The sequence below is a fragment of the Leucoraja erinacea genome, chromosome 28 (assembly GCF_028641065.1).
Source record: "Leucoraja erinacea ecotype New England chromosome 28, Leri_hhj_1, whole genome shotgun sequence".
Lineage (NCBI taxonomy): Eukaryota > Metazoa > Chordata > Chondrichthyes > Rajiformes > Rajidae > Leucoraja > Leucoraja erinaceus.
In genome coordinates this window covers 26804715-26823873 of record NC_073404.1, presented here as the reverse complement: position 1 = coordinate 26823873, position 19159 = coordinate 26804715, and the positions used below count along the sequence as shown (strand labels likewise).

The following is a 19159-nucleotide window of genomic DNA, read 5'->3' as shown; positions in this document are numbered from 1 at the left end:
CACATTACATCTTAGTGCAATTGCATTATTTGTTTAATTTTAAAATGACCTGTACAGTGAGTGAGTGATGGAAATGGGTTGCGTTGGGGGAACGGTTTACGTTGGGGGAACGGGCGATGGGGGTGATTGGCTTCGGGGGGGGGCCTGTCTCCGGGGTGAGGGCCAACGCCGCGTTCGGGCACCAGCCCTCCCGTGCGACGCCACGCACCCCCCCCCCTCATCGGGGGACGGGACCCAACAGGTTCCACTTGGTCTAGTGTATTATAAAACCGATAAATGTCAGAAACATCATTTTAGCATTGCCACATACAATTTGAGTCAAAGTACACTGCCTGGTGGAAATATATTTTGTTTAAATGGAGTGTAAGTGGAGAGGGTGGATACATTTATTTCTATGAACACAAATGTGGATATTTCTACGCATCTTTGTGCACATTTGTTAGTGACAGAGGAGCAACTGATTCTCTTGTCAATCTGTCAAATGAATTGTGATCATCGGGATTTTCTTTTTCATTCCCACATCTAGAAACTTTGCTTGAAATCAATCAGCTAAGACCATGAATATACAAAGATAGCAAAACATATTTATTATGCTAATCTGGGAGCATATTGTGATGCATGTAACACCACTGAGCTTTTGGTGACTTTGCAATAGTAACTCACTGTTTTTGAGACACTTCCACAGAACACCTATTAGATCTATTGACCTCAAATCCAGAACAAATATTTTTTAAAGGTGTGATACCCTGAAAACACAGCTTGGGTCAGCACAGGGTTTTGAATTCATAAAGGTTCACTGAAAATGTCAGCTTATGTTTGTTTCAAATTCGGAGTAACCAGCTGTGCTTTATTCTCCTGCCTTACAGACTGGAAACACATGATTATTACCCACATTTTAAAGTGATTAACAAATGCATTAAGCACACACAAAAGATGGTGTAGAATAATATCTAATTTATTATCAATACAATGTTAAACTAGTTTATATGCAGCTACAAATGCATAAATCACCCAATAAATTTGAAACAGAAAAGATGGGGGACCATGGTGGCGCAGCGGGAGAGTTGCTGCCTTACAGCGCTTGCAGTCCCCAGGTTCAATCCCGACTACGGGTGCTGTCTGTACGGAGTTGGTACCTTCTCCCCATGACCGCGAGGGTTTTCTCCAAGATCTTTGTTTTCCTCCCACTCCAAAGACATACATCATATTCCGCTTGGGGAGTCTGCATCCTGGGGGCATGAACATCGAATTCTCCCAATTTTGTTAATCCTTGCTATCTCCTCCCCTTCCTCAGTCACCCTGCTGTCTCCTCCCATCCCCTAGTCTTCAGGCTCCTCCTCCTTTTTCCTTTCTTGTCCCCTCCCCCCCCCCCCCACCCACCCCCGATCAGTCTGAAGAAGGGTTTCGGCCCGAAACGTTGCCCATTTCCTTCACTCCATAGATGCTGCTGCACCCGCTCAGTTTCTCCAGCTTTTTTGTGTACCTCCAAAGACATACAGGTTTGTCTGTAAGTTGACTTGGTATAAATTGTAAATCGTCCCTAGTGTGTGTGGGATAGTGTTAATGTGCAGGGATCTCTGATCGGTGTGGACTCGCTGAAATAATATTCTCCACGACATGGACAAATGAGGAATTATGTAATTTGAGACATATCTCTTATTATGTGGGTAAACAGAGTAAATACTGACATGATGCTGGTGCTCGGATGTCCAGAACCAGAGATCATAGAATGGAAGGACAATCAATCATTCAAGATTGAGATGAGCAAAATATTCTTGATCTGCAAGGTGGTGAATCTTTGGAATTCTCTACCCAAGATAATTGAGTCTCTTGTAAGGGGTCTGAAGAAGGGTCCAGACCAGAAGCATTGCTTATCCATGTCCTCCGGAGATTCAAAATGCTGGAGTAACTCAGCGGGTCAGGCAGCATCTCTGGGAAGAAGGAATGAGTGACGTTTCGGGTCGAGAACCTTCTTCAGACTGAAGAAGGGTCTCGACCCGAAGCATCACCCTTCTCTCCAGAGATGCTGCCTGACCCACTGAATACGCCAGCATTTTGTATCTAGCTTGGATTTAAACCAGCATCTGCAGTTCTCTTACACATTTTGTCTACTCCTACAGAGATTCAGCAGACCTGTGGAGTTAGTCCAACACATTGTGTCATTATCCCCACTAGAAACGTTGCCTATCCATGTCCTCCATAGATAGAGTCATAGAGTGATACAGTGTGGAAACAGACCCCTCGGCCCAACTTACCCACACTGACCAACATATCCCATCTACACTAGTCTCACCTACCTACATTTGGCCCATATCTCACTAAACCTATCCTATCCATGTACCTGTCTAAATGTTCCTTAAATGTTTCAGGGAACTATGTACACTACTCCTCGATCCCTCTACTCTCTCACACTCCCAGGGCCCTTCCGTTCACCGGGAAGGTTCCGTTCTGGTTCGACCTCCCAAAATTCGACACTTCACCCTTATCTGGATTAAACTCCATTTGCCATTCCTTGGCCCACTCGCCCAGCTCAACAAGATCCATTGTAATTCTTGATAACCATCTTCACCATCTACAATACCACTTACTTTACTGCCATCTGCAAACTTATTAGTCATATCTTGTACATTCTTATACATATCATAGATATAAACTACAAGCAGCAATGAGTCAACTCTGATTCCTGAGGCAAACCACTAGTCACAGGCTTCCAATCCGAAAAATAACCTTTCATCATCACCCTTTGCTTCCTGCTAGAAGACAATTCTGTATCTAACTTTTCAGGACTACCGTCTAATTCTAGACTCCTCTGCCTTGCGGAAAAATACTCAAATTATTTATCCTATCTATACCCCTCATAGTTTTAATAATCTCTATAAGGTCACTCCTTGGCCTCCTACATTCCAGTGAGAATATAACCAGTCTATCCTATTTCTCCTTTTAGCTGCAGCCCTTGTTTCCAGGGACCATCCTGGTAAACATCTCCTGCACTCTCTCGATTGCTATCATCTCTTTACTGCAGTGTGGCAACCAGAACTGTACACAATACCCCAGATGTTTATTGATGAAAGCAAACTGAGAAAAGATGAAAAGGAAACTGTTCTGTCTTCCCCCTTGCAAACAATTTCATTATGCTTGAAAAGAAATTAAGATAACAAGAAATGAAGATAACATAAGCTCTGCAATTAATAATAGTGGTGTCATGATGCCCATGTTATGCTGCATTTCAAGCTGTTTTGTGTCTGCCTCTGCTGATGAGTTTGATTTATGGTTCTATTGAGTCTCAATTTGTTTTCTGTATTGCACAATCTGTTTGCAGAAGAATCAATACATAAAAGCAATCTGAGGCTGAGTGTGAATGAATATCAACATTAAATTAGTGTAGTGCTTTTACAAGCCGAAAACCTTTAGGGCCATTGGCTTATGTAACAAGGAATTTAAAAATCTGAACATTTTCAGGCACATATGCCAGACTCGGATTATTTTCTGTTTTATGTAATGTCTGCTTTCCTGTGGAGCCTCAGTCATTCTCCAGTGTGAGCAGATTTGTTTATGTTAGCCAGAAGAAAGAAAATTGAGCACTCCATTTTCTAGACGAGGATATCAGTCAGGGTAAGTTTATGATTAATTTTGTTCACGGAACTGACAATCTGATCAATGCTTGGTTTTGTGCTTCTCTCGTCTTCTGCGGGTTTATTTGAAAATCAGTAACGATGTCCGTCTCAGCAGAAGAGAATCAGGAGCTTATAACTCCATTGTATTGTGATGAACAACAGTATGATTATTGAAAGCATACAAATAGTATGTAAAACATTTAGGCACTAAGTGCAATGAATAAAATAACAGCTGATGCCAGACATTGTTAAAATAAGGGCTGAAATTTGGTCATCTTTGGCAAACACAGACACAAAATGTTAAAATTGTTCTCACATTAACTGTCCCTCTTTGAAAAGTTCTGCTTTCTCTGCACTTTGATCACCTAATATGTGGTCTGGCAGCTGACAACAGCAAAAAGCACACACGAAACCTGGCTGAATTTCACTGGTATCACTATCCTTTGAACTCTTTGATCAGACAATATTTTACATATTACACTATTACTATAGAAGCACACTTAATGGCTCAAGCAGCAAATGCACCTTATAACCCTGTTGTGACTTGGCAAGCAACAGAACAAGAAGTAATTAGTCAATGTTCCCTGTATTTATGGTTATAATCTACTAACTTCTGTAGATTTTATGCTATCCAGATGAAGGTAAGAATAAACTTTATTAATGTGGCAAAAGGCCAATCAGTAAACACTCTGTGCTCAATCTGACCAGATGGGGAACTTGGGCAGGATATGAAGAAACAGGCTGTAGAACAATTTTCTGTCCTAAAGAACTTGCATTCATATATTTTATTTATGACCCCACATATTCCACCATACTCACCAGTCAATGAAGTTCATTTGAAATATAGACTTTATTTCAATGTAGGAAATAGGAAAAAATGTGTCACTGGTCAGATGCTTATTCTCTCTTATCTTTATCCGTCAGTTTGTTTAGTGATAATAATTGATAGATTTTACTTTTTAGCCATGAACATTCTTAGTCTGAGGAAAATGCTGTTCAAAGTAAATCTATTACTTGTTGAAAAATGGAAATTTCCAAATGATTAATGATTTGTTAATTAGCATTTCGGAAAGTGTTGCATAATGTGACATATATTGTACTCTGTTGCACTTTGGTAACAAATGCTACCTTTATTTAACTATAGAGAGAATCGATATACTTCACTATATAAGCAGTGAATCGGTAAACATGATTAAGGGTCGTTAACCACCTGCTTCTTAAGTAAAATATTTGGTTTTGTTTAAGATCGTAAGACATATGAGCAGAAATAGACTATTCAGCCCATCGGATCTGCTCCATTATTCGATCGTGGCTGATCTATTTTTCCCTCTCTACTGCATTCTCCTTGTAACCTTTGATGTCCTTACTAATCAAGAACCTATCACTTCAACAGTACTTCAATGACATGGCCTCCACTACCATTTGTGGCAATAAATTCTGCAGATTCACCATCCTATGGCTAAATTATTTTCTTCTCATCTCCATTCTAAAAAGGAACATCCTTTTATTCTGAGGCTGTGCCCTCTGGTCCAAGACACTCGCACTACTGGAAACAACCTCTCCACATCCACTCAATCCAGGCTTTTCATTATTCGGTAGATTTTAATGAAACTCCAGTGAGTAGAGGCTCAGAGCCATCAAACGCTCCCAATATGTTGACCCGTCATCCCCGGGATCATTCTCGTAAACTTCCTCTGAACCTTCTCCAATGCCAGAACATCCTCCCTCAAATACGGGGCCAGAAATTGCTCACAATACTCCAAATGCGATCTGACCAGTTCCTTATAAAGCCTCAGCATTACATCCTTGCTTTTATATTTTACTTGAAATGAATACTGACATTGTATTTGTCTTCCTTACTACCAACTCAACCTGTAAATTAAACTTTTGGTTCACTCTACTTCCATTCCATGTAAATGTAACCTCAGCTCCAGACTGACTGCAGTAGCTATCTGTCTTTTTTTTTGTCGTTGGTTGTACTAAGGACTTTAGGCTTTTTTGCACTAGTATTGGAGTTATTAATTATTTAATTAAAAAAAATTATCACTGCGTATTGTGCTTACAGGCCTGTTATGCTGGTGCAAGTAAGAATTTCATGGTTCTTTTGTCGGTACATATAGCAATTAAACACTTGAGTCTTTACTGTAGGAGGCTCATATCAATCCAGCTGTAAAGAATTACTAATTTAAACATTATTCTACTGTGATCAAAGTTGATAAACCATAATCTAGCATGACGGATACAGAAAAAGAATGAAAACAATCTAGTGTTCTCTGCTATTCATGTCTACAGTTTGAGGACATAAGAGATAAAATGAGAGAGTTTCACATCTCCTGATAGTATATAAAACTATAAGAGGCAGTTAGGCTAGATAGTCAGAACCTTTTTCCCAGGATGGAAATGCCAAAGGCTAGAGGTGAGAGGAGTGGAGGCAGATACGATTGGATTTCAGATAGGCACATGGATATGCAGGGAATGGAGGGATATGAATCACCTGCAGACAGAGGAGATTGGTTTAACTTAACACCATGTTCAGCACAGATGTTGTGGGAAAAAGGGCCTGTGCCTGTACTGTTCTGCGTTCTTTATTGTTCCTCCCTTCTTTAATTTGGAATATCAACACACTTTTGTTGAAAAATTATCTCCTTTCAGTTGGCTTGATACATGTTCTGTTTTCTCCAACCATTTGTTCAACTGTGTTTTCCAACGTTGCTGAAAGTTGTGAGCAGAATTCTCATTTGCATGGACTTTTGGGAGGAAAGAAGATAAAACAATTAGGAATCTTCCTGATCTAAGGATGTTCATTATATTGAAGAAAAAAAGTAATAATAATAATAATAAATAAATAACAATAATAATTTTTGAAACAATCACGTTTTTATCTGGTATGCACACTGGTGCTGCACATATTAACATTATCCAAATCTAATATCAGTCACGTGGGGTCAAACTAAGTGTTGGGCATGGTTAGGACAGTGGGGTAAGAGGTAACATCTGTGTCACATTCCAAGAACAACATGAATCCTGTGATAATTTATATTGGTTGTCTCAGACTTATAGACTGGGTAGAACCCCCTATTAGTAAAACATGCGCAAGACTAACCTGAAATCTTTAATCACTAAGTCCTGCAGATTCACTTGATGAAAGGAAGATTCACCCTGAATAATTGCTAAATATTGGTAATCTTTCATAGAAATCAAAGACATTGTACTAATTAAATTCTGAATGCTGAAGCCCCACATTTATTAGATGTCAAATAATGAAAGGCCGAGATAAGGTGGGCGTGGGGACGATGTTTCCAGTAGTAGGAGAGTCTAGGACCAGAGGGTATAACCCCAGAATAAAAGGACATACCTTTAGAATGGTAATGAGGAGGAATTGCTTTAGCCAGAAGGTGGTGAATCTGTGGAATTAATTGCCAGACAGCTGTGGAGGCCAAGTCATTGGGTATTTTAAACACAGTGATTGATAGCTTCTTGACTAGTTGGGGTATCAAAGGTTATGGGGAGAAAGCAGGAGAATGGGGTTCAGAGGGAAAAGTAGATCAGCTGTGATCGAATAACAGAGTAGACTCGATGGGCCAAATAGCCTAACTGTGCTCCTATGTCATATGGCCTCATGCCTGTCTCTGAATTTTTGTCAGCGCATTACTCCCTTAAGCTCAGACAGTATCCTATGTTAATATTTTCTATGATCTATAATATAATCTATATTAATAATAATTAACAATATAATCCAACAATCCAGTTGGTGCATTAATGTTTAGGAAATACTAAGTCAAGATAAATATGATGGGATTTATTTGTTATTGTTGCAAAGCATGGATGAAGAGAAGCTTTCCACAATCTGCTTTTAGGATATTAAAGCATTTATAGTCTTTTAGTTCTATGAAATTGTATCCATTTCCTGGCAAAAGCAGATTTCTTTTTCACTTTATGGGGGCATTGTAAAGGCGCAGAAAACAAGCCCTGGGATGTTTTGGAAGTTTGCTATTGCGATTAAAATTTTAATATTGCATTGAAAATTTGTTTGTAGGTGTTTCTTATGCAGAGAATATCCATATTCTCTGCATTACATGTTGTTGCAATTTGCTATTGTAAGATTGCTTGATCCAGAGTCCTATGTGAGAATCTTGTGTGTTTTAATTTATTCAAGTGAATTCTTCTATTTGAATTAATTATAATCACAAATCTTTTGCCAACATCTGCAATAGCTTTACAAAAAGGAACTGCAGATGCTGATTTATACCAAAGATAGACACAAAATGTTGGGGTAACAGCGGATCATTCAGTATCACTGGAGAAAATGGATGTGATGTTTCGGGTCCCGACCGGAAACATAACCTATCCATTTTCTCCAGAGATACTGCCTGACCAGCATTTCGTGTCCATCTTTATTCCTATTCCTTTAGTTTAGAGATTCAGCTTAGAAACAGGCCCTTTGGCTCACCGAGTCCACACATCCAGTGATCACCCATATTCTAGTTCTCCCCTGCACACTAAGGACAATTTACAGAAGCCAATTAACCTACAAACCTTCACATCTTTATAGTGTGGGAGGAAACCGGAGCACCTAGAGAAAACCCATCTGGACACGGAGAATGTACAAAGTCCATACATCGCCCATAGCCAGGATCGAACCCAGGTCTCTGGCACTTTAAAGTAGCAATTCTACCGCTGCGCCACTATGTCGCGCCTTATTTTTAAATAAATCAAGGTTCTTAAAAACAACATACATTCCAGTCTGAAGAAGGCCTGAAGAGCCTGTCCCACTTAGGCGGATTTTTTTCGGCGACTTCCGGCGACTGTCACAGTCGTAGCAGGTAGCCGAAAAAGCGGCGACTAGAACCCCTCTACGACAATGTCTACGACAAGCTATAACAACCTACCACCTAGTCGACTTCAAGCTACAGCAAGCTACTGACAACCGGCGACCCATTAGGGCGTCCACCTACGACCACACCTACGACAATCTCCGACCACACCATGACAACTGAAGTCAACTTACGTCCACCCGCGTCAAGCTACAACAAGCAACGACCCTGTCGGCGACAACTGAGGACAATTCAGTCGCCGGTACCTGTCGCCAGTTGATGTAGGTAGTCGGCAATGGAATTCACTGAAGTCAGCACCTGGTGACAACCAACGTCACCTGGCGACAACCTGCATCATCCTGGCGACAACCTACGACAGCATCTCCGACAGGAGAAGACAAGCCACGTTGAGCCCACAGTCGCCAAAAAGTTCTGAACATTTCAAAATCCAGCGGCGACCAGAAAAACGTTACGACTCTTTAGGCAACTTGAAGAGACTACTTACGACCATACAGGCATCACCCCGCGACCATGTGGCGACAGCCTAGTCACCTGTAGCTGCCGAAAAAAAATTGCCTAAGTGCGACTGGGGCTTGACCCGCTGAGTTACTCCAGTGCTTGCTGTCTTTTTTTTGCAAACCAGCATTTGCACTTGCTTGTATCCACACTATATCCTTTAACAGTTCCTTGTCACAGTCTGCCCTCTCCTCATTCTCATCCACTTCACCTCCCAGTACTTTTCCACCAGTCCCTCCTTCTCCTCACCTGCCTGCCTGCCACTCCCCTCTCATCAGCCCAACTCTCCTCACCTGTTGCACTCAGTTGCCTCTGATCACCAATTAACCCGGTACATAGACTCTCCTCACCGTTCACACAGTGCCAGATTGTTCTCAGCATTCATGCAAGACTCTCCAGAGATTTCCCGACTGACTACACGGATTCGAACCTGCCTGCCCCTGACCATTCCGTCCTGTCGTCTTCCCGGATATCACCTCAGCCTTCTGTCCCCGACCACGGCCTTCGTCCCGTACCTCCTGGTTTTGTCTGCCCCTCTCCTGGGCTGTTTGGTGTATCCCTGCAACGGCTCCTCAACTTCCTGCCTGGCTTTGACTCTCCTTTCATCTGTCCCTTGCTGGTTTGTTTGCATCGTGTGTTGGATCTCCTGGTTACCGGACCTTCCGCTACCCCGACTACGTCTCTTGCCTGCCCCTCTTCGGAACCGTCGCTCAATCCTGAGCCTCTGTGTGAGTACGGTGTACCCATTCCTGTGTTACTATTCTGTGCTACAGTATCGTAATAAAGTTCATGACCAATTATACCTGCCTGATTCTGTGCTGCTATTGGGTCCAAGCTATACCCGTTACACTCCTCTCTCCAGATTCTGCCTCTGTTATCATTGTGAATGTATCCAAGCTGACATGCTGTGTTTTCTGTGAAAGTCTTCATTCCCACATCATCTCAAGTGAAAACCAAGCAACACATACTGTATGCCAATTCATGCCAGAGTCCCTCCTCTTTGTAAGTTTGAATTAAGACTGTAAACGAGTTGTCTGGCTCATTCTATGATCTTTGCTCATTAGTTTTCTATCATAGACATTATGTCTCCTATTGTTCAGGTTGTTACCAGAACTCGAGGTTTTGAGTTAAAAGGAGAGGCCTTTTTGGGATTGTTTTCAGCTTAGTGAAGGAGAGGTTGCTGTCTTCAGAAGGGAGTCATGGAGTGATACAGTGTGGAAACAGGCCCTTTGGCCCAATTTACCCTCACTGGTCAACATGTCCCAGCTACACTGCCTCAACTACCTCCTCTGGAAGCTTGTTCCATACTCCCACCACCCTTTGTGTGGAAAAAGTTGCCCCTCAGATTCCTATTAAATCTTTTCCTCTTCACCTTAAACCTATGTTCTCTGGTCCTCGATTCGTTAATCTGGGCAAGAGACTCTGGGCATCTACCCGATCTATTCCTCTCATGATTTTATACACCTCTATAAAATCACCCCTCATCCTCGTGCGCTCCAAGGAATGGAGTCCCTACCTCTTCCTATAGCTCAGACCCTCTTGTCCTGGCAACATTGGAAGGATCCCAAACCTAAACATCACAGGGCAGCATAGTAGTACAGCGATAAAATTGCTGCTTCACAGTGCCAGAGACCCGGATTCAATCCTGACCTTGGGTGCTATCTGTACAGAGTTGGAATGTTCTCCTTGTGACCGCATTAATTTCCTCTGGGTGCTTTGGTTTCCTCCTCCATTTCAAAGATGTGCAGGTTTGTAGGTTAATTGGCTTTGTAAATTGCCCGTAATGTACAGGATGCAAAGGTGAGATAACGTAGAACTAGTGATCGATGGTCGGTGTGGACTAGGTGGGCCGAAGAGCCTGTTTCCAAGCTGTATCTCTAAACTCAACTAAACCTATCCATTCGCTCCACAAATGCTGCCTAACCTGCTGGATTACTCCAGCACTTTGGGTTTAGCTCAAGGTTTGAGCATCAGTAGTTCTTTGTGTCTCTAAGTTGCTGGCTTAGGATGCTGTTACTGCAGACGGCTTTTCAGCAGGTTAGAACAAGCTCAACATCAATGAACAGATATGTTATGAGGCAGAATTTCCAGTGATGACTGAAGTGGTCATGGACAAGGAGCTTTGTTTCTCAAGCAGAACCCTTGATTAATCATATCAGAGCCTGTGCACCATCATCAACTCTTAAATATGGGAGTGGAGCCAACTCTGGCGCTGAACTAGGAACTGACATGATGCACAGGACTGGTAGTGATGATAAACATTATGCTCCCACTCCAAGCACAATACTTTATAGGTTCAAGGTGAGGGGGAAAAGATTTAATAGGAATCCAAAGGGTAGCTTTTTCACACAAAGGGTGGTGGGTGTATGGAACAAGCTGCCATAGGAGGCAGTCGAGGCTGGGACTATCCCATCACTTAAGAAACGGGCAGGTACAAGGATAAGACGGGTTTGGACGAGTGTAGCTGGGATACTGTTGGCTGGTGTGGGCAAGTTGGGCTGAAGGGCCTGTTTCCACACTGTATCACTCTATGACTGTAGAATGGATGCTTGGAATAGGATCAACCACCCTCGTGGGGTTCCCTACATTCTTCACAAAAGAAATTCCAAGCCCCTGACTGCATTGCAAAGCTTTAAAGTATTTAGCCAAAACATCAGTTCAATAGTTGCAGACTTCAACAGTTGCCATTACGTGGAACAGTTTTGGATCAGATACAAGACACGTGAGCAAATTTTAAAGTCCAGGAATTTTTTTTAAATTCGAATGAGTTGGCACTATGATGTCACCGGACCACCCTTTTAATGTGATATTGAATACGATATACTCCAACAAGAAAAATCCATAGAACGTATCAGTTAGGATATTTCCAGCAAATAATATCCTGAGGAACTTTATGAGACCCATTACTCTACAGTTAGTAACATCAAGTGTGAGTGGTAGATGGAAAAAGTGAAGCTAATAATGATCTAATCTGGAACAACCTTCCTATTTCAATTCCTTCCACTTTCTATAAATCAAAGGTGCAGCCAAGAGTACTTGTATGGACCCCACTCCCCTTGTCTCTTTGTAGTAACAAGAAACTGCAGATGCTGTTAATACACAAAAGGACACAAAATTCTGGAGTGACTCAACAGAAGGGTGTCGACCTGAAACATCAACCTATCCATGTTCTCCAGAGATGTTACCTGACCAGCTAAGTTACTCCAGCACTTTGTGTCCTTTTGTGAACGCTTGTCTTTGTTGGCTCATGAAACGGATCTTTTTCCAAACCTACTCTGGCACTCCCCATTTCTTTCTCCATTACATCGATGACTACATTGCTTTTGCCTCCTGAACTGTTGCAGAACTTGTCAATTTTATCACCTTTGATTCCAACTTCGCCCTGCTCTCAAGTTCAGCTGGACCATTTCTGACGGTTCCAACATCTGCAGTCTCTTGTGCCTCCTTTAAGTTCACATTGTTATGTCCAAATGTACACTTGAGTAAAATAATGAATAAATATGTTCCATCCATTTTACAAATCCACTTTCAAACTGAAATAATATTCTCCAATAAATGGACAAAAGAGGAATTATGTAATTTGAAACATATCTCTTATTATGTGGGTGGACAGAGTAAATACTGACATGATTGCTGCTCAAGCGTCGAGAACCAGAGATCACAGAACTCAAACTGAAGGTCAATCATTCAAGATTAAGATGAGCAAAATATTCTTGATCTGCAAGGTGGTGAATCTTTGGAATTCTCTACCCTAGATAATTGAGTCTCTTGTAAGGGTCCAGACCACAAGCATTGCTTATCCATATCCTCTGGAGATTCTGCAGACCTGCTGAGTTAGTCCAACACATTGTGTCATTTTCCCCAACAGAAAAGTTGCCTATCCATGCCCTCCACAGATAGAGTTCAAGTTCAAGTGAGTTTATTGTCATGTGTCCCTGTATAGGACAATGAAATTCTTGCTTTGCTTAAGCACACAGAAAATAGTGGGCATTTACTACAAAACAGATAAATGTGTCCATATACCATGATATAAATATATACACACATGAATAAATGTGTCATAGTCATACAGCGCGGAAACAGGCCTCAACTTATCACACCGACCAACATGCCTCATCTACATTACTCCCACCTACCTGAATTTGGCCCATATCCCACTAAACCTATCCTAAGCATGTGTCAAAGTTTGTTTCTTAAAAGCAGATAGCAACAAAAACTGTTAAAGGTAAAACCATGGCAATCTTGAATTGATTCGTGAGATGGGATTGGCGATCTACAATGAGCACAAACGTTGCTCAGTGCTTCTTCGGCTCCCACTCACAAAACAAAGAAGAGTTAGGACAATTATACATTTTTCTTATCAGTAAAACACTCAAGTCTGAATATTGCATGACTGAAAGATTCTGCAGCCTTTCAGAAGATAGGAAGGCTGGGTCCAAATCAAGCTCATCCAATAACAAGTTATTACTTATCTCTGGAGCGTCAGCTATTTTTTCAATCTTGGCTTCTTTATGGCCTTGAATGAAGCACATGTTATTACTGCACACTGCCATCTTAATGTCTTTATTAAAAAGACAACCTGCCCTCCATATTGTGTTCCATATAATGTACAAAGTCATTCTGACTTGGCACCATTCTTTTGTTCTACTAGATCATGCTTTTGTAGAAGATCTCCATTTTAGATTTGACTATTAGCTCTTTCACATGTACCTGTCTAAATGTTCCTTAAATATTGCGATAGTCCCTGACTCAACTACCTCCTCCAACAGCTTGTTCCATACACTCAACACCTTTTGTGTAAAAAAAGTTACCACTCGGGTTCCGATTAAATCTATCCCCCTTCACCTTAAACTTATGTCCTCTGGTTCCCTTATCCTCTTGTGCTTTAAGGAATGGAGTCCTAGCCTGCTTGAATACTCCCGAAACTTCAGGCCCTTGAGTCCTGGCAACATCCTCATAATTCTTCTCTGCACCCTTTACAATTTGACAACATCTTTACTATAACATGGTGTCCATAACTGAACACAATATTTTAAATGTGGCCTTACCAACGTCTTATACATAGACATATAGAGGAAATAGGTGCAGAAGTAGGCCATTCGGCCCTTCGAGCCAGCACTGCAATTCAATATGATCATGGCTGGTCATCCAAAATCAGTACCCCGTTCTGGCTTTTTCCCCATATCCCTTGATTCCCTTAGCTCGAAGAGCTAAATCTAACTCTCTTGGAAACATACAGTGAGTTGACCTCCACTGCCTTCTGTGGCAGAGAATTCCACAGATTCACAACTCTGTGGGTGAAAAAGTATTTCCTCATCTCAGTCCTAAATGGCCCATATCTTAAACTGTGACCCCTGGTTCTGGACTCTCCCAACATCGGGAACATTTTGCCTGCATCTACCCTGTCCAATCCTCTTAAGAATTTTATATGTTTCTATAAGAATCCCTCTCATCCTAAATTCCAGTGAATACAAGCGCAGTCGGCCCATTATTTCATCATATGTCAATCCCGCCATCACGGGAATTAACCTGGTGAACCAACGCTGCACTCCCTCAATAGCAATAATGTCCTTCCTCAAATTGGGAGACCAAAATTGCACACAATATTCCAGGTGCGGTCTCACCAGGGTCCTGTACAACTGCAGTAGGACCTCCTTACTCATAAACTCAAATCCTCTTGCAATGAAGGCCAACACGCCATTAGCCTTCTTCACTGCCTGCTGTACCTGCACACTTACTTAGAGACTGATGTACAAGCACACCCAGGTCTCGTTGCACCACCCCTTCTCCTAATCTGACACCATTCTGGTATTAATCTGCCTCCTGTTCTTGCCAACAAAGTTGATAACCTTACATTTACCCATCTGCCATGCTTCTGCCCACTCACCCAACCTATCCAAGTCACCCTGCAGCCTCATAGCATCCTCCTCGCAGCTCACACTGCCACCCAGCTTTGTCTCATCCGCAAACTTAGAGATGTTACATTTAATTCCCTCGTCTAAATCGTTAATATATAGAAACAACTGGGGTCCCAGCACCAAGCCTTGCGGCCCCCACTAGTCACTGCCTGCCATTCTGAAAAGGACCTGTTAATTCCTACTCTGTGCTTCCTGTCTGCTAACCAGTTCTCGATCCATGTCAATAACCTATCCCCAATACCACGTGCTCTAATTTTGCACACTAATCTCTCATGTGGGACCTTGTCAAAGGCTTTTTGAAAGTCCAGATACCCCACATCCACTGTCTCTCCCTTATCCATTCTACTTGTTACATCCTCAAAAAATTCCAAAAGATTGGTCAGGCATGATTTCCCTATCATAAATCCATGTTGACTTTGACCGATCCTGTCACTTCTTTCCAAATGCACTGCTATAACATATTTAATAATCGACTCCAGCATCTTCCCCACGACCGATGCAATGCTAACTGGTATATAATTCTCTGTTTTCTCTCTCCCTCCTTTTTTAAAATGTGGTTACATTGGCTACCCTCCAGTCCACAGGAACGGATCCAGAGTCGAGAGAACATTGGAAAATGATTACCAATGCATGCACGATTTCTAGGGCCACCTCCTTGGGTACTCTGGGATGCAGACCATCTGGCCCTGTGGATTTTTCTTTCTTGTTCCAACAGTTTACCTAACACCATTTTCCGAATAATGTAGATTCCGTTCAGTTCTTCTCTCCCACTAGATCCACGGTCCCCAAGTATTTCCGGGAAATTGTATCTTCCTTTGTGAAGAGAGAACCAAAGTACTCGTTTAACTGTTCTGCCATTTCCTTGTTTCCCCATTATAAATTCACCTGTCCCTTTTCCTTTTTACGTACCGATAGAAACTTTTACAGTCAGTTTTAATATTTCCCGTAAGCTTTCTTTCATGCTCTTTCCCCCCCCCCCCCCCCCCTTAATGTACCCCTTTGTCCTCCTCTGTTGAGTTCTAAATTTCTCCCAGTCCTCTGGTTTGTCGCTTCTTCTGGCCAATTTATATACCTCTTCCTTGACTTTAACACTTCCCTTGTCAGCCACGATTGAGCCACCTTCCCAGTTTTATTTTTTCGCCCGGCAGGGATGAACAGAACGTGTTGGTGCGGTTTTTAAATCTTCTCCATTCCATCTCCACTGCCAACCCTTTAAGTATAATTTGTTAGTCTATCCTAGCCAATTCCCGTCAAAGTCTCCAAAATTGGTTTAAAAACCCATATTCCAAGAAATCCTCCTCCTCAGCACTGTTACCAATTTGGTTGGCCCAATCTATATGTAGATTAAAGTCACCCATGATAACCGCTGTACCTTTGCTGCACGCATTCCTAATTTTCTGCTTGATGCTATCCACAACCTCTCTACTGCTGTTTGGTGGTCTATATACCACCCCAACAAGCGTTTTCTGCTCTTGGCTATTTCGCAGTTCTACCCATGCCGATTCTACAGCATCCAAGCTGATGCCTCTCCTTACTACAGCATTAATCTCCTCTTTAGCCAGCAATGCCACCCCACCTCCTCTTCTTTTCTGTCTATCCTTCCTGAATATCGAATACCCCTGCATGTTTAGCTCCCAGCCTTGGTCACCCTGGAGCCATGTCTCCGTAATTCCAACTATGTCATAATCCCTTAAATACTAACTGCGCATTCAATTTATCCACCTTATTTCGAATGCTCCTCGCATTAAGGCACAGAGGTTTCAGGTTTGTTTTTCTTATCTCTTAGTCTCCTCTATATCCTACTCCAGCATCACTTCTTCCCATTCCTTCTCTCCAGAGATGCTGCCTGACCTGCTGAGTTACTCCAGCATTTTGCGTCTATCTTCGGCGTAAACCAACATCTGCAGTTCCTTCCTGTACATAGGAATGGGAAGTTGAAGTGTTTGTCCAAGCGCGACAGCAGCGCGGCGAGGGGCCGAACGGCCTGCACTGGAAGAGTTAAAGCTCGCGGGAGATCCCATTGTTCCCGCCCACCGCGTGCGCGGCAGCGGCTTGGCCAATCAGCGGGTGGATAACGCCATGCGGGCGAGGGGCGGCCAATGGGAGGCGGTGTTTGATGCCGCTGCTTCAATCACCGCCGAGGCGCGCGGTGGGGGGGGGTGGGAGAGGTTTGAGGGCAGCGGGGGAGGGAGAGAGACAGACAGACAGAGATGAAAGCCAGCGGGACGACATGGCCGTGAGGACGTTGAGCGGCCGGCGGGCAGGCAGCGACAACCGGAATCTGCAGTCCCGCCGCGGCCGGTGAGTAAGCCGCCGAACACCCCACCCACCCTACCGATCGACGGAAAGATCTTGAGCAAACCCCAGCCGCGCGGGCGATCAGCGGTTGGGCTCTGGGTTTAAATAACAACGGCGGGTGGAAGCTCGAGCGGGCTCCCGCGCCCGTGCGTGTTGGGCACGAGCCGCGGGGGCGCCGCCCTGGTGCGCGCTCTCGCTCGCCCACCCACCGGCGCGGCGGCGGGGCTGTTCGCCCCCAGAGTGTATGTGTGTGTTTACATTGGCCGCAAACCCTCCCCGACTGGGGTTTAGTGTAAGTTTATTGTTACGTGCACCGAAGTACAATGAAAAGCTTCTGTTGCGTGCTATCCGGCCAGCGGAAAGACAGTACTGTAATGATCACAATCGAGCAATCCACAATTATTCCCCTTACGCAATAAGGGGAATACCGTTTAGTGCACAGGTAAAGCCCGATTTCTTATCTAGTCTCCGAGCATCACTTCTTCCCATTCCTTCTCCAGTAAACAACATCTGCAGTTCCTTCCTGTACATAGGAATGGGAAGTTGAAGTGTTTGTCCAGACGCGACACAGCGCGGCGAGGGGCCGAACGGCCTGCACTGGAAGAGTTAAAGCTCGCGGGAGATCCCATTGTGCGCCCCACCAGTGTTCCGCGGCAGCGGCTTGGCCAATCAGCGGGTGGATAACGCCATGCGGGCGAGGGGCGGCCAATGGGAGGGCGTGTTTGATGCCGCTGCTTCAATCACCGCCGAGGCGCACGGTAGAGGTTTGAGGGCCGGGGGGGAGGGAGAGAGACAACAGACAGAGATGAAAGCCAGCGGGACGACATGGCCGTGAGGACGTTGAGCGGCCGGCGGGCAGGCAGGACAACCGGAATCTGCAGACCCGAGGCCGCCGTCTCCAGATGTGTTTGGGTTTAACAAGCTCGACGAGATACGCAATAAGGGGATAACGTTTAGTGTGCAAGGTAAAGCCCGCAAAGTCCGATCAAAGGTAGACCGAGGGTCTCCAGTGTGTTTACAGACAGATACGCAATAAGGGGGATAACGTTTAGTGCAAGGTAAAGCCCGCAGAGTCCGATCAAAGGTAGACCGATGGTCTCCCGTGACATAGTATTAGATGGTAGGTCAGGACTGTGCAGGAAGGCACTTCACATGCTGGATTAGACCGAAGATAGATACAAAAAGCTGGAGTAACAGCGGGACAGACAGCATCTCTGGAGAGAAGGGAATAGCGGGTTTTCGGGACGAAACCCTTCCTCAGACTGCTTTGGTTCAGTACTGCTCTCTAGTTGTGGTGGGATAGTTCAGTTGCCTGATGATAGCTGGGAAGAAACTGTCCCTGAATCTGGAGGTTTTCATACTCTGTGTCCCGCCGCCTCTTGCCCTTTTATATACCCAATAAACATTGCACCGTTTTTTTTCACTCACTCGGGAGACTTTTTTTACTGAAGCTGGGCTGCGGTTCTTTATTAACCCTGCGTGCTATTTGTCTGGGTGTCATCGTGGCTGCCTAACCCCCCTACGCATCCACTGTTAGATGCCGATAACGTTGCAAAGTTGGTCGTTTGCTCTTGTTGGAAATGTTGCAAAGTTGACTTCTGCTAATGCTGCAAACATTGCACACTTGGTTGTCTTTCTTTGCCAACCTATAGTTTTTTTCATCCACCTATCTGAAGATGACACCATCTAAGATTATTGGGATCAACCTGGGATTACATCAGACATGATGTGTCTGTACTCTTCAGAATTCGTTATGTTACTACCTCTTCAGAATTCATTATGTTACTACCATCAGCAGTAGTATCATCAATGAAGATAAGTCAGGGGCTGTCCCACTGCGGCGACTGAATCCACCAGTTCTGACGAGTTTGCCCTCGACTTCTACTCGCAGCATGGTTGACATGAGGTCCTAGGAGGTCTTTGTACCTCTCCTTCATGCTCGAGAGTAGTCCCCGCGTACTCGAGGCCTCAGCTAGATCGCGGCGTATTTTTCAACATG

At 43.7% G+C, this 19159-nt stretch overlaps 1 protein-coding gene across 1 annotated transcript in view; it reads left to right on the top strand.

Moving 5' to 3' along the window:
- Nucleotides 1-19159, top strand: part of crcp (calcitonin gene-related peptide-receptor component protein) — an 85814-nt gene that overhangs the window by 61653 nt on the left and 5002 nt on the right. The window lies entirely within an intron of this gene.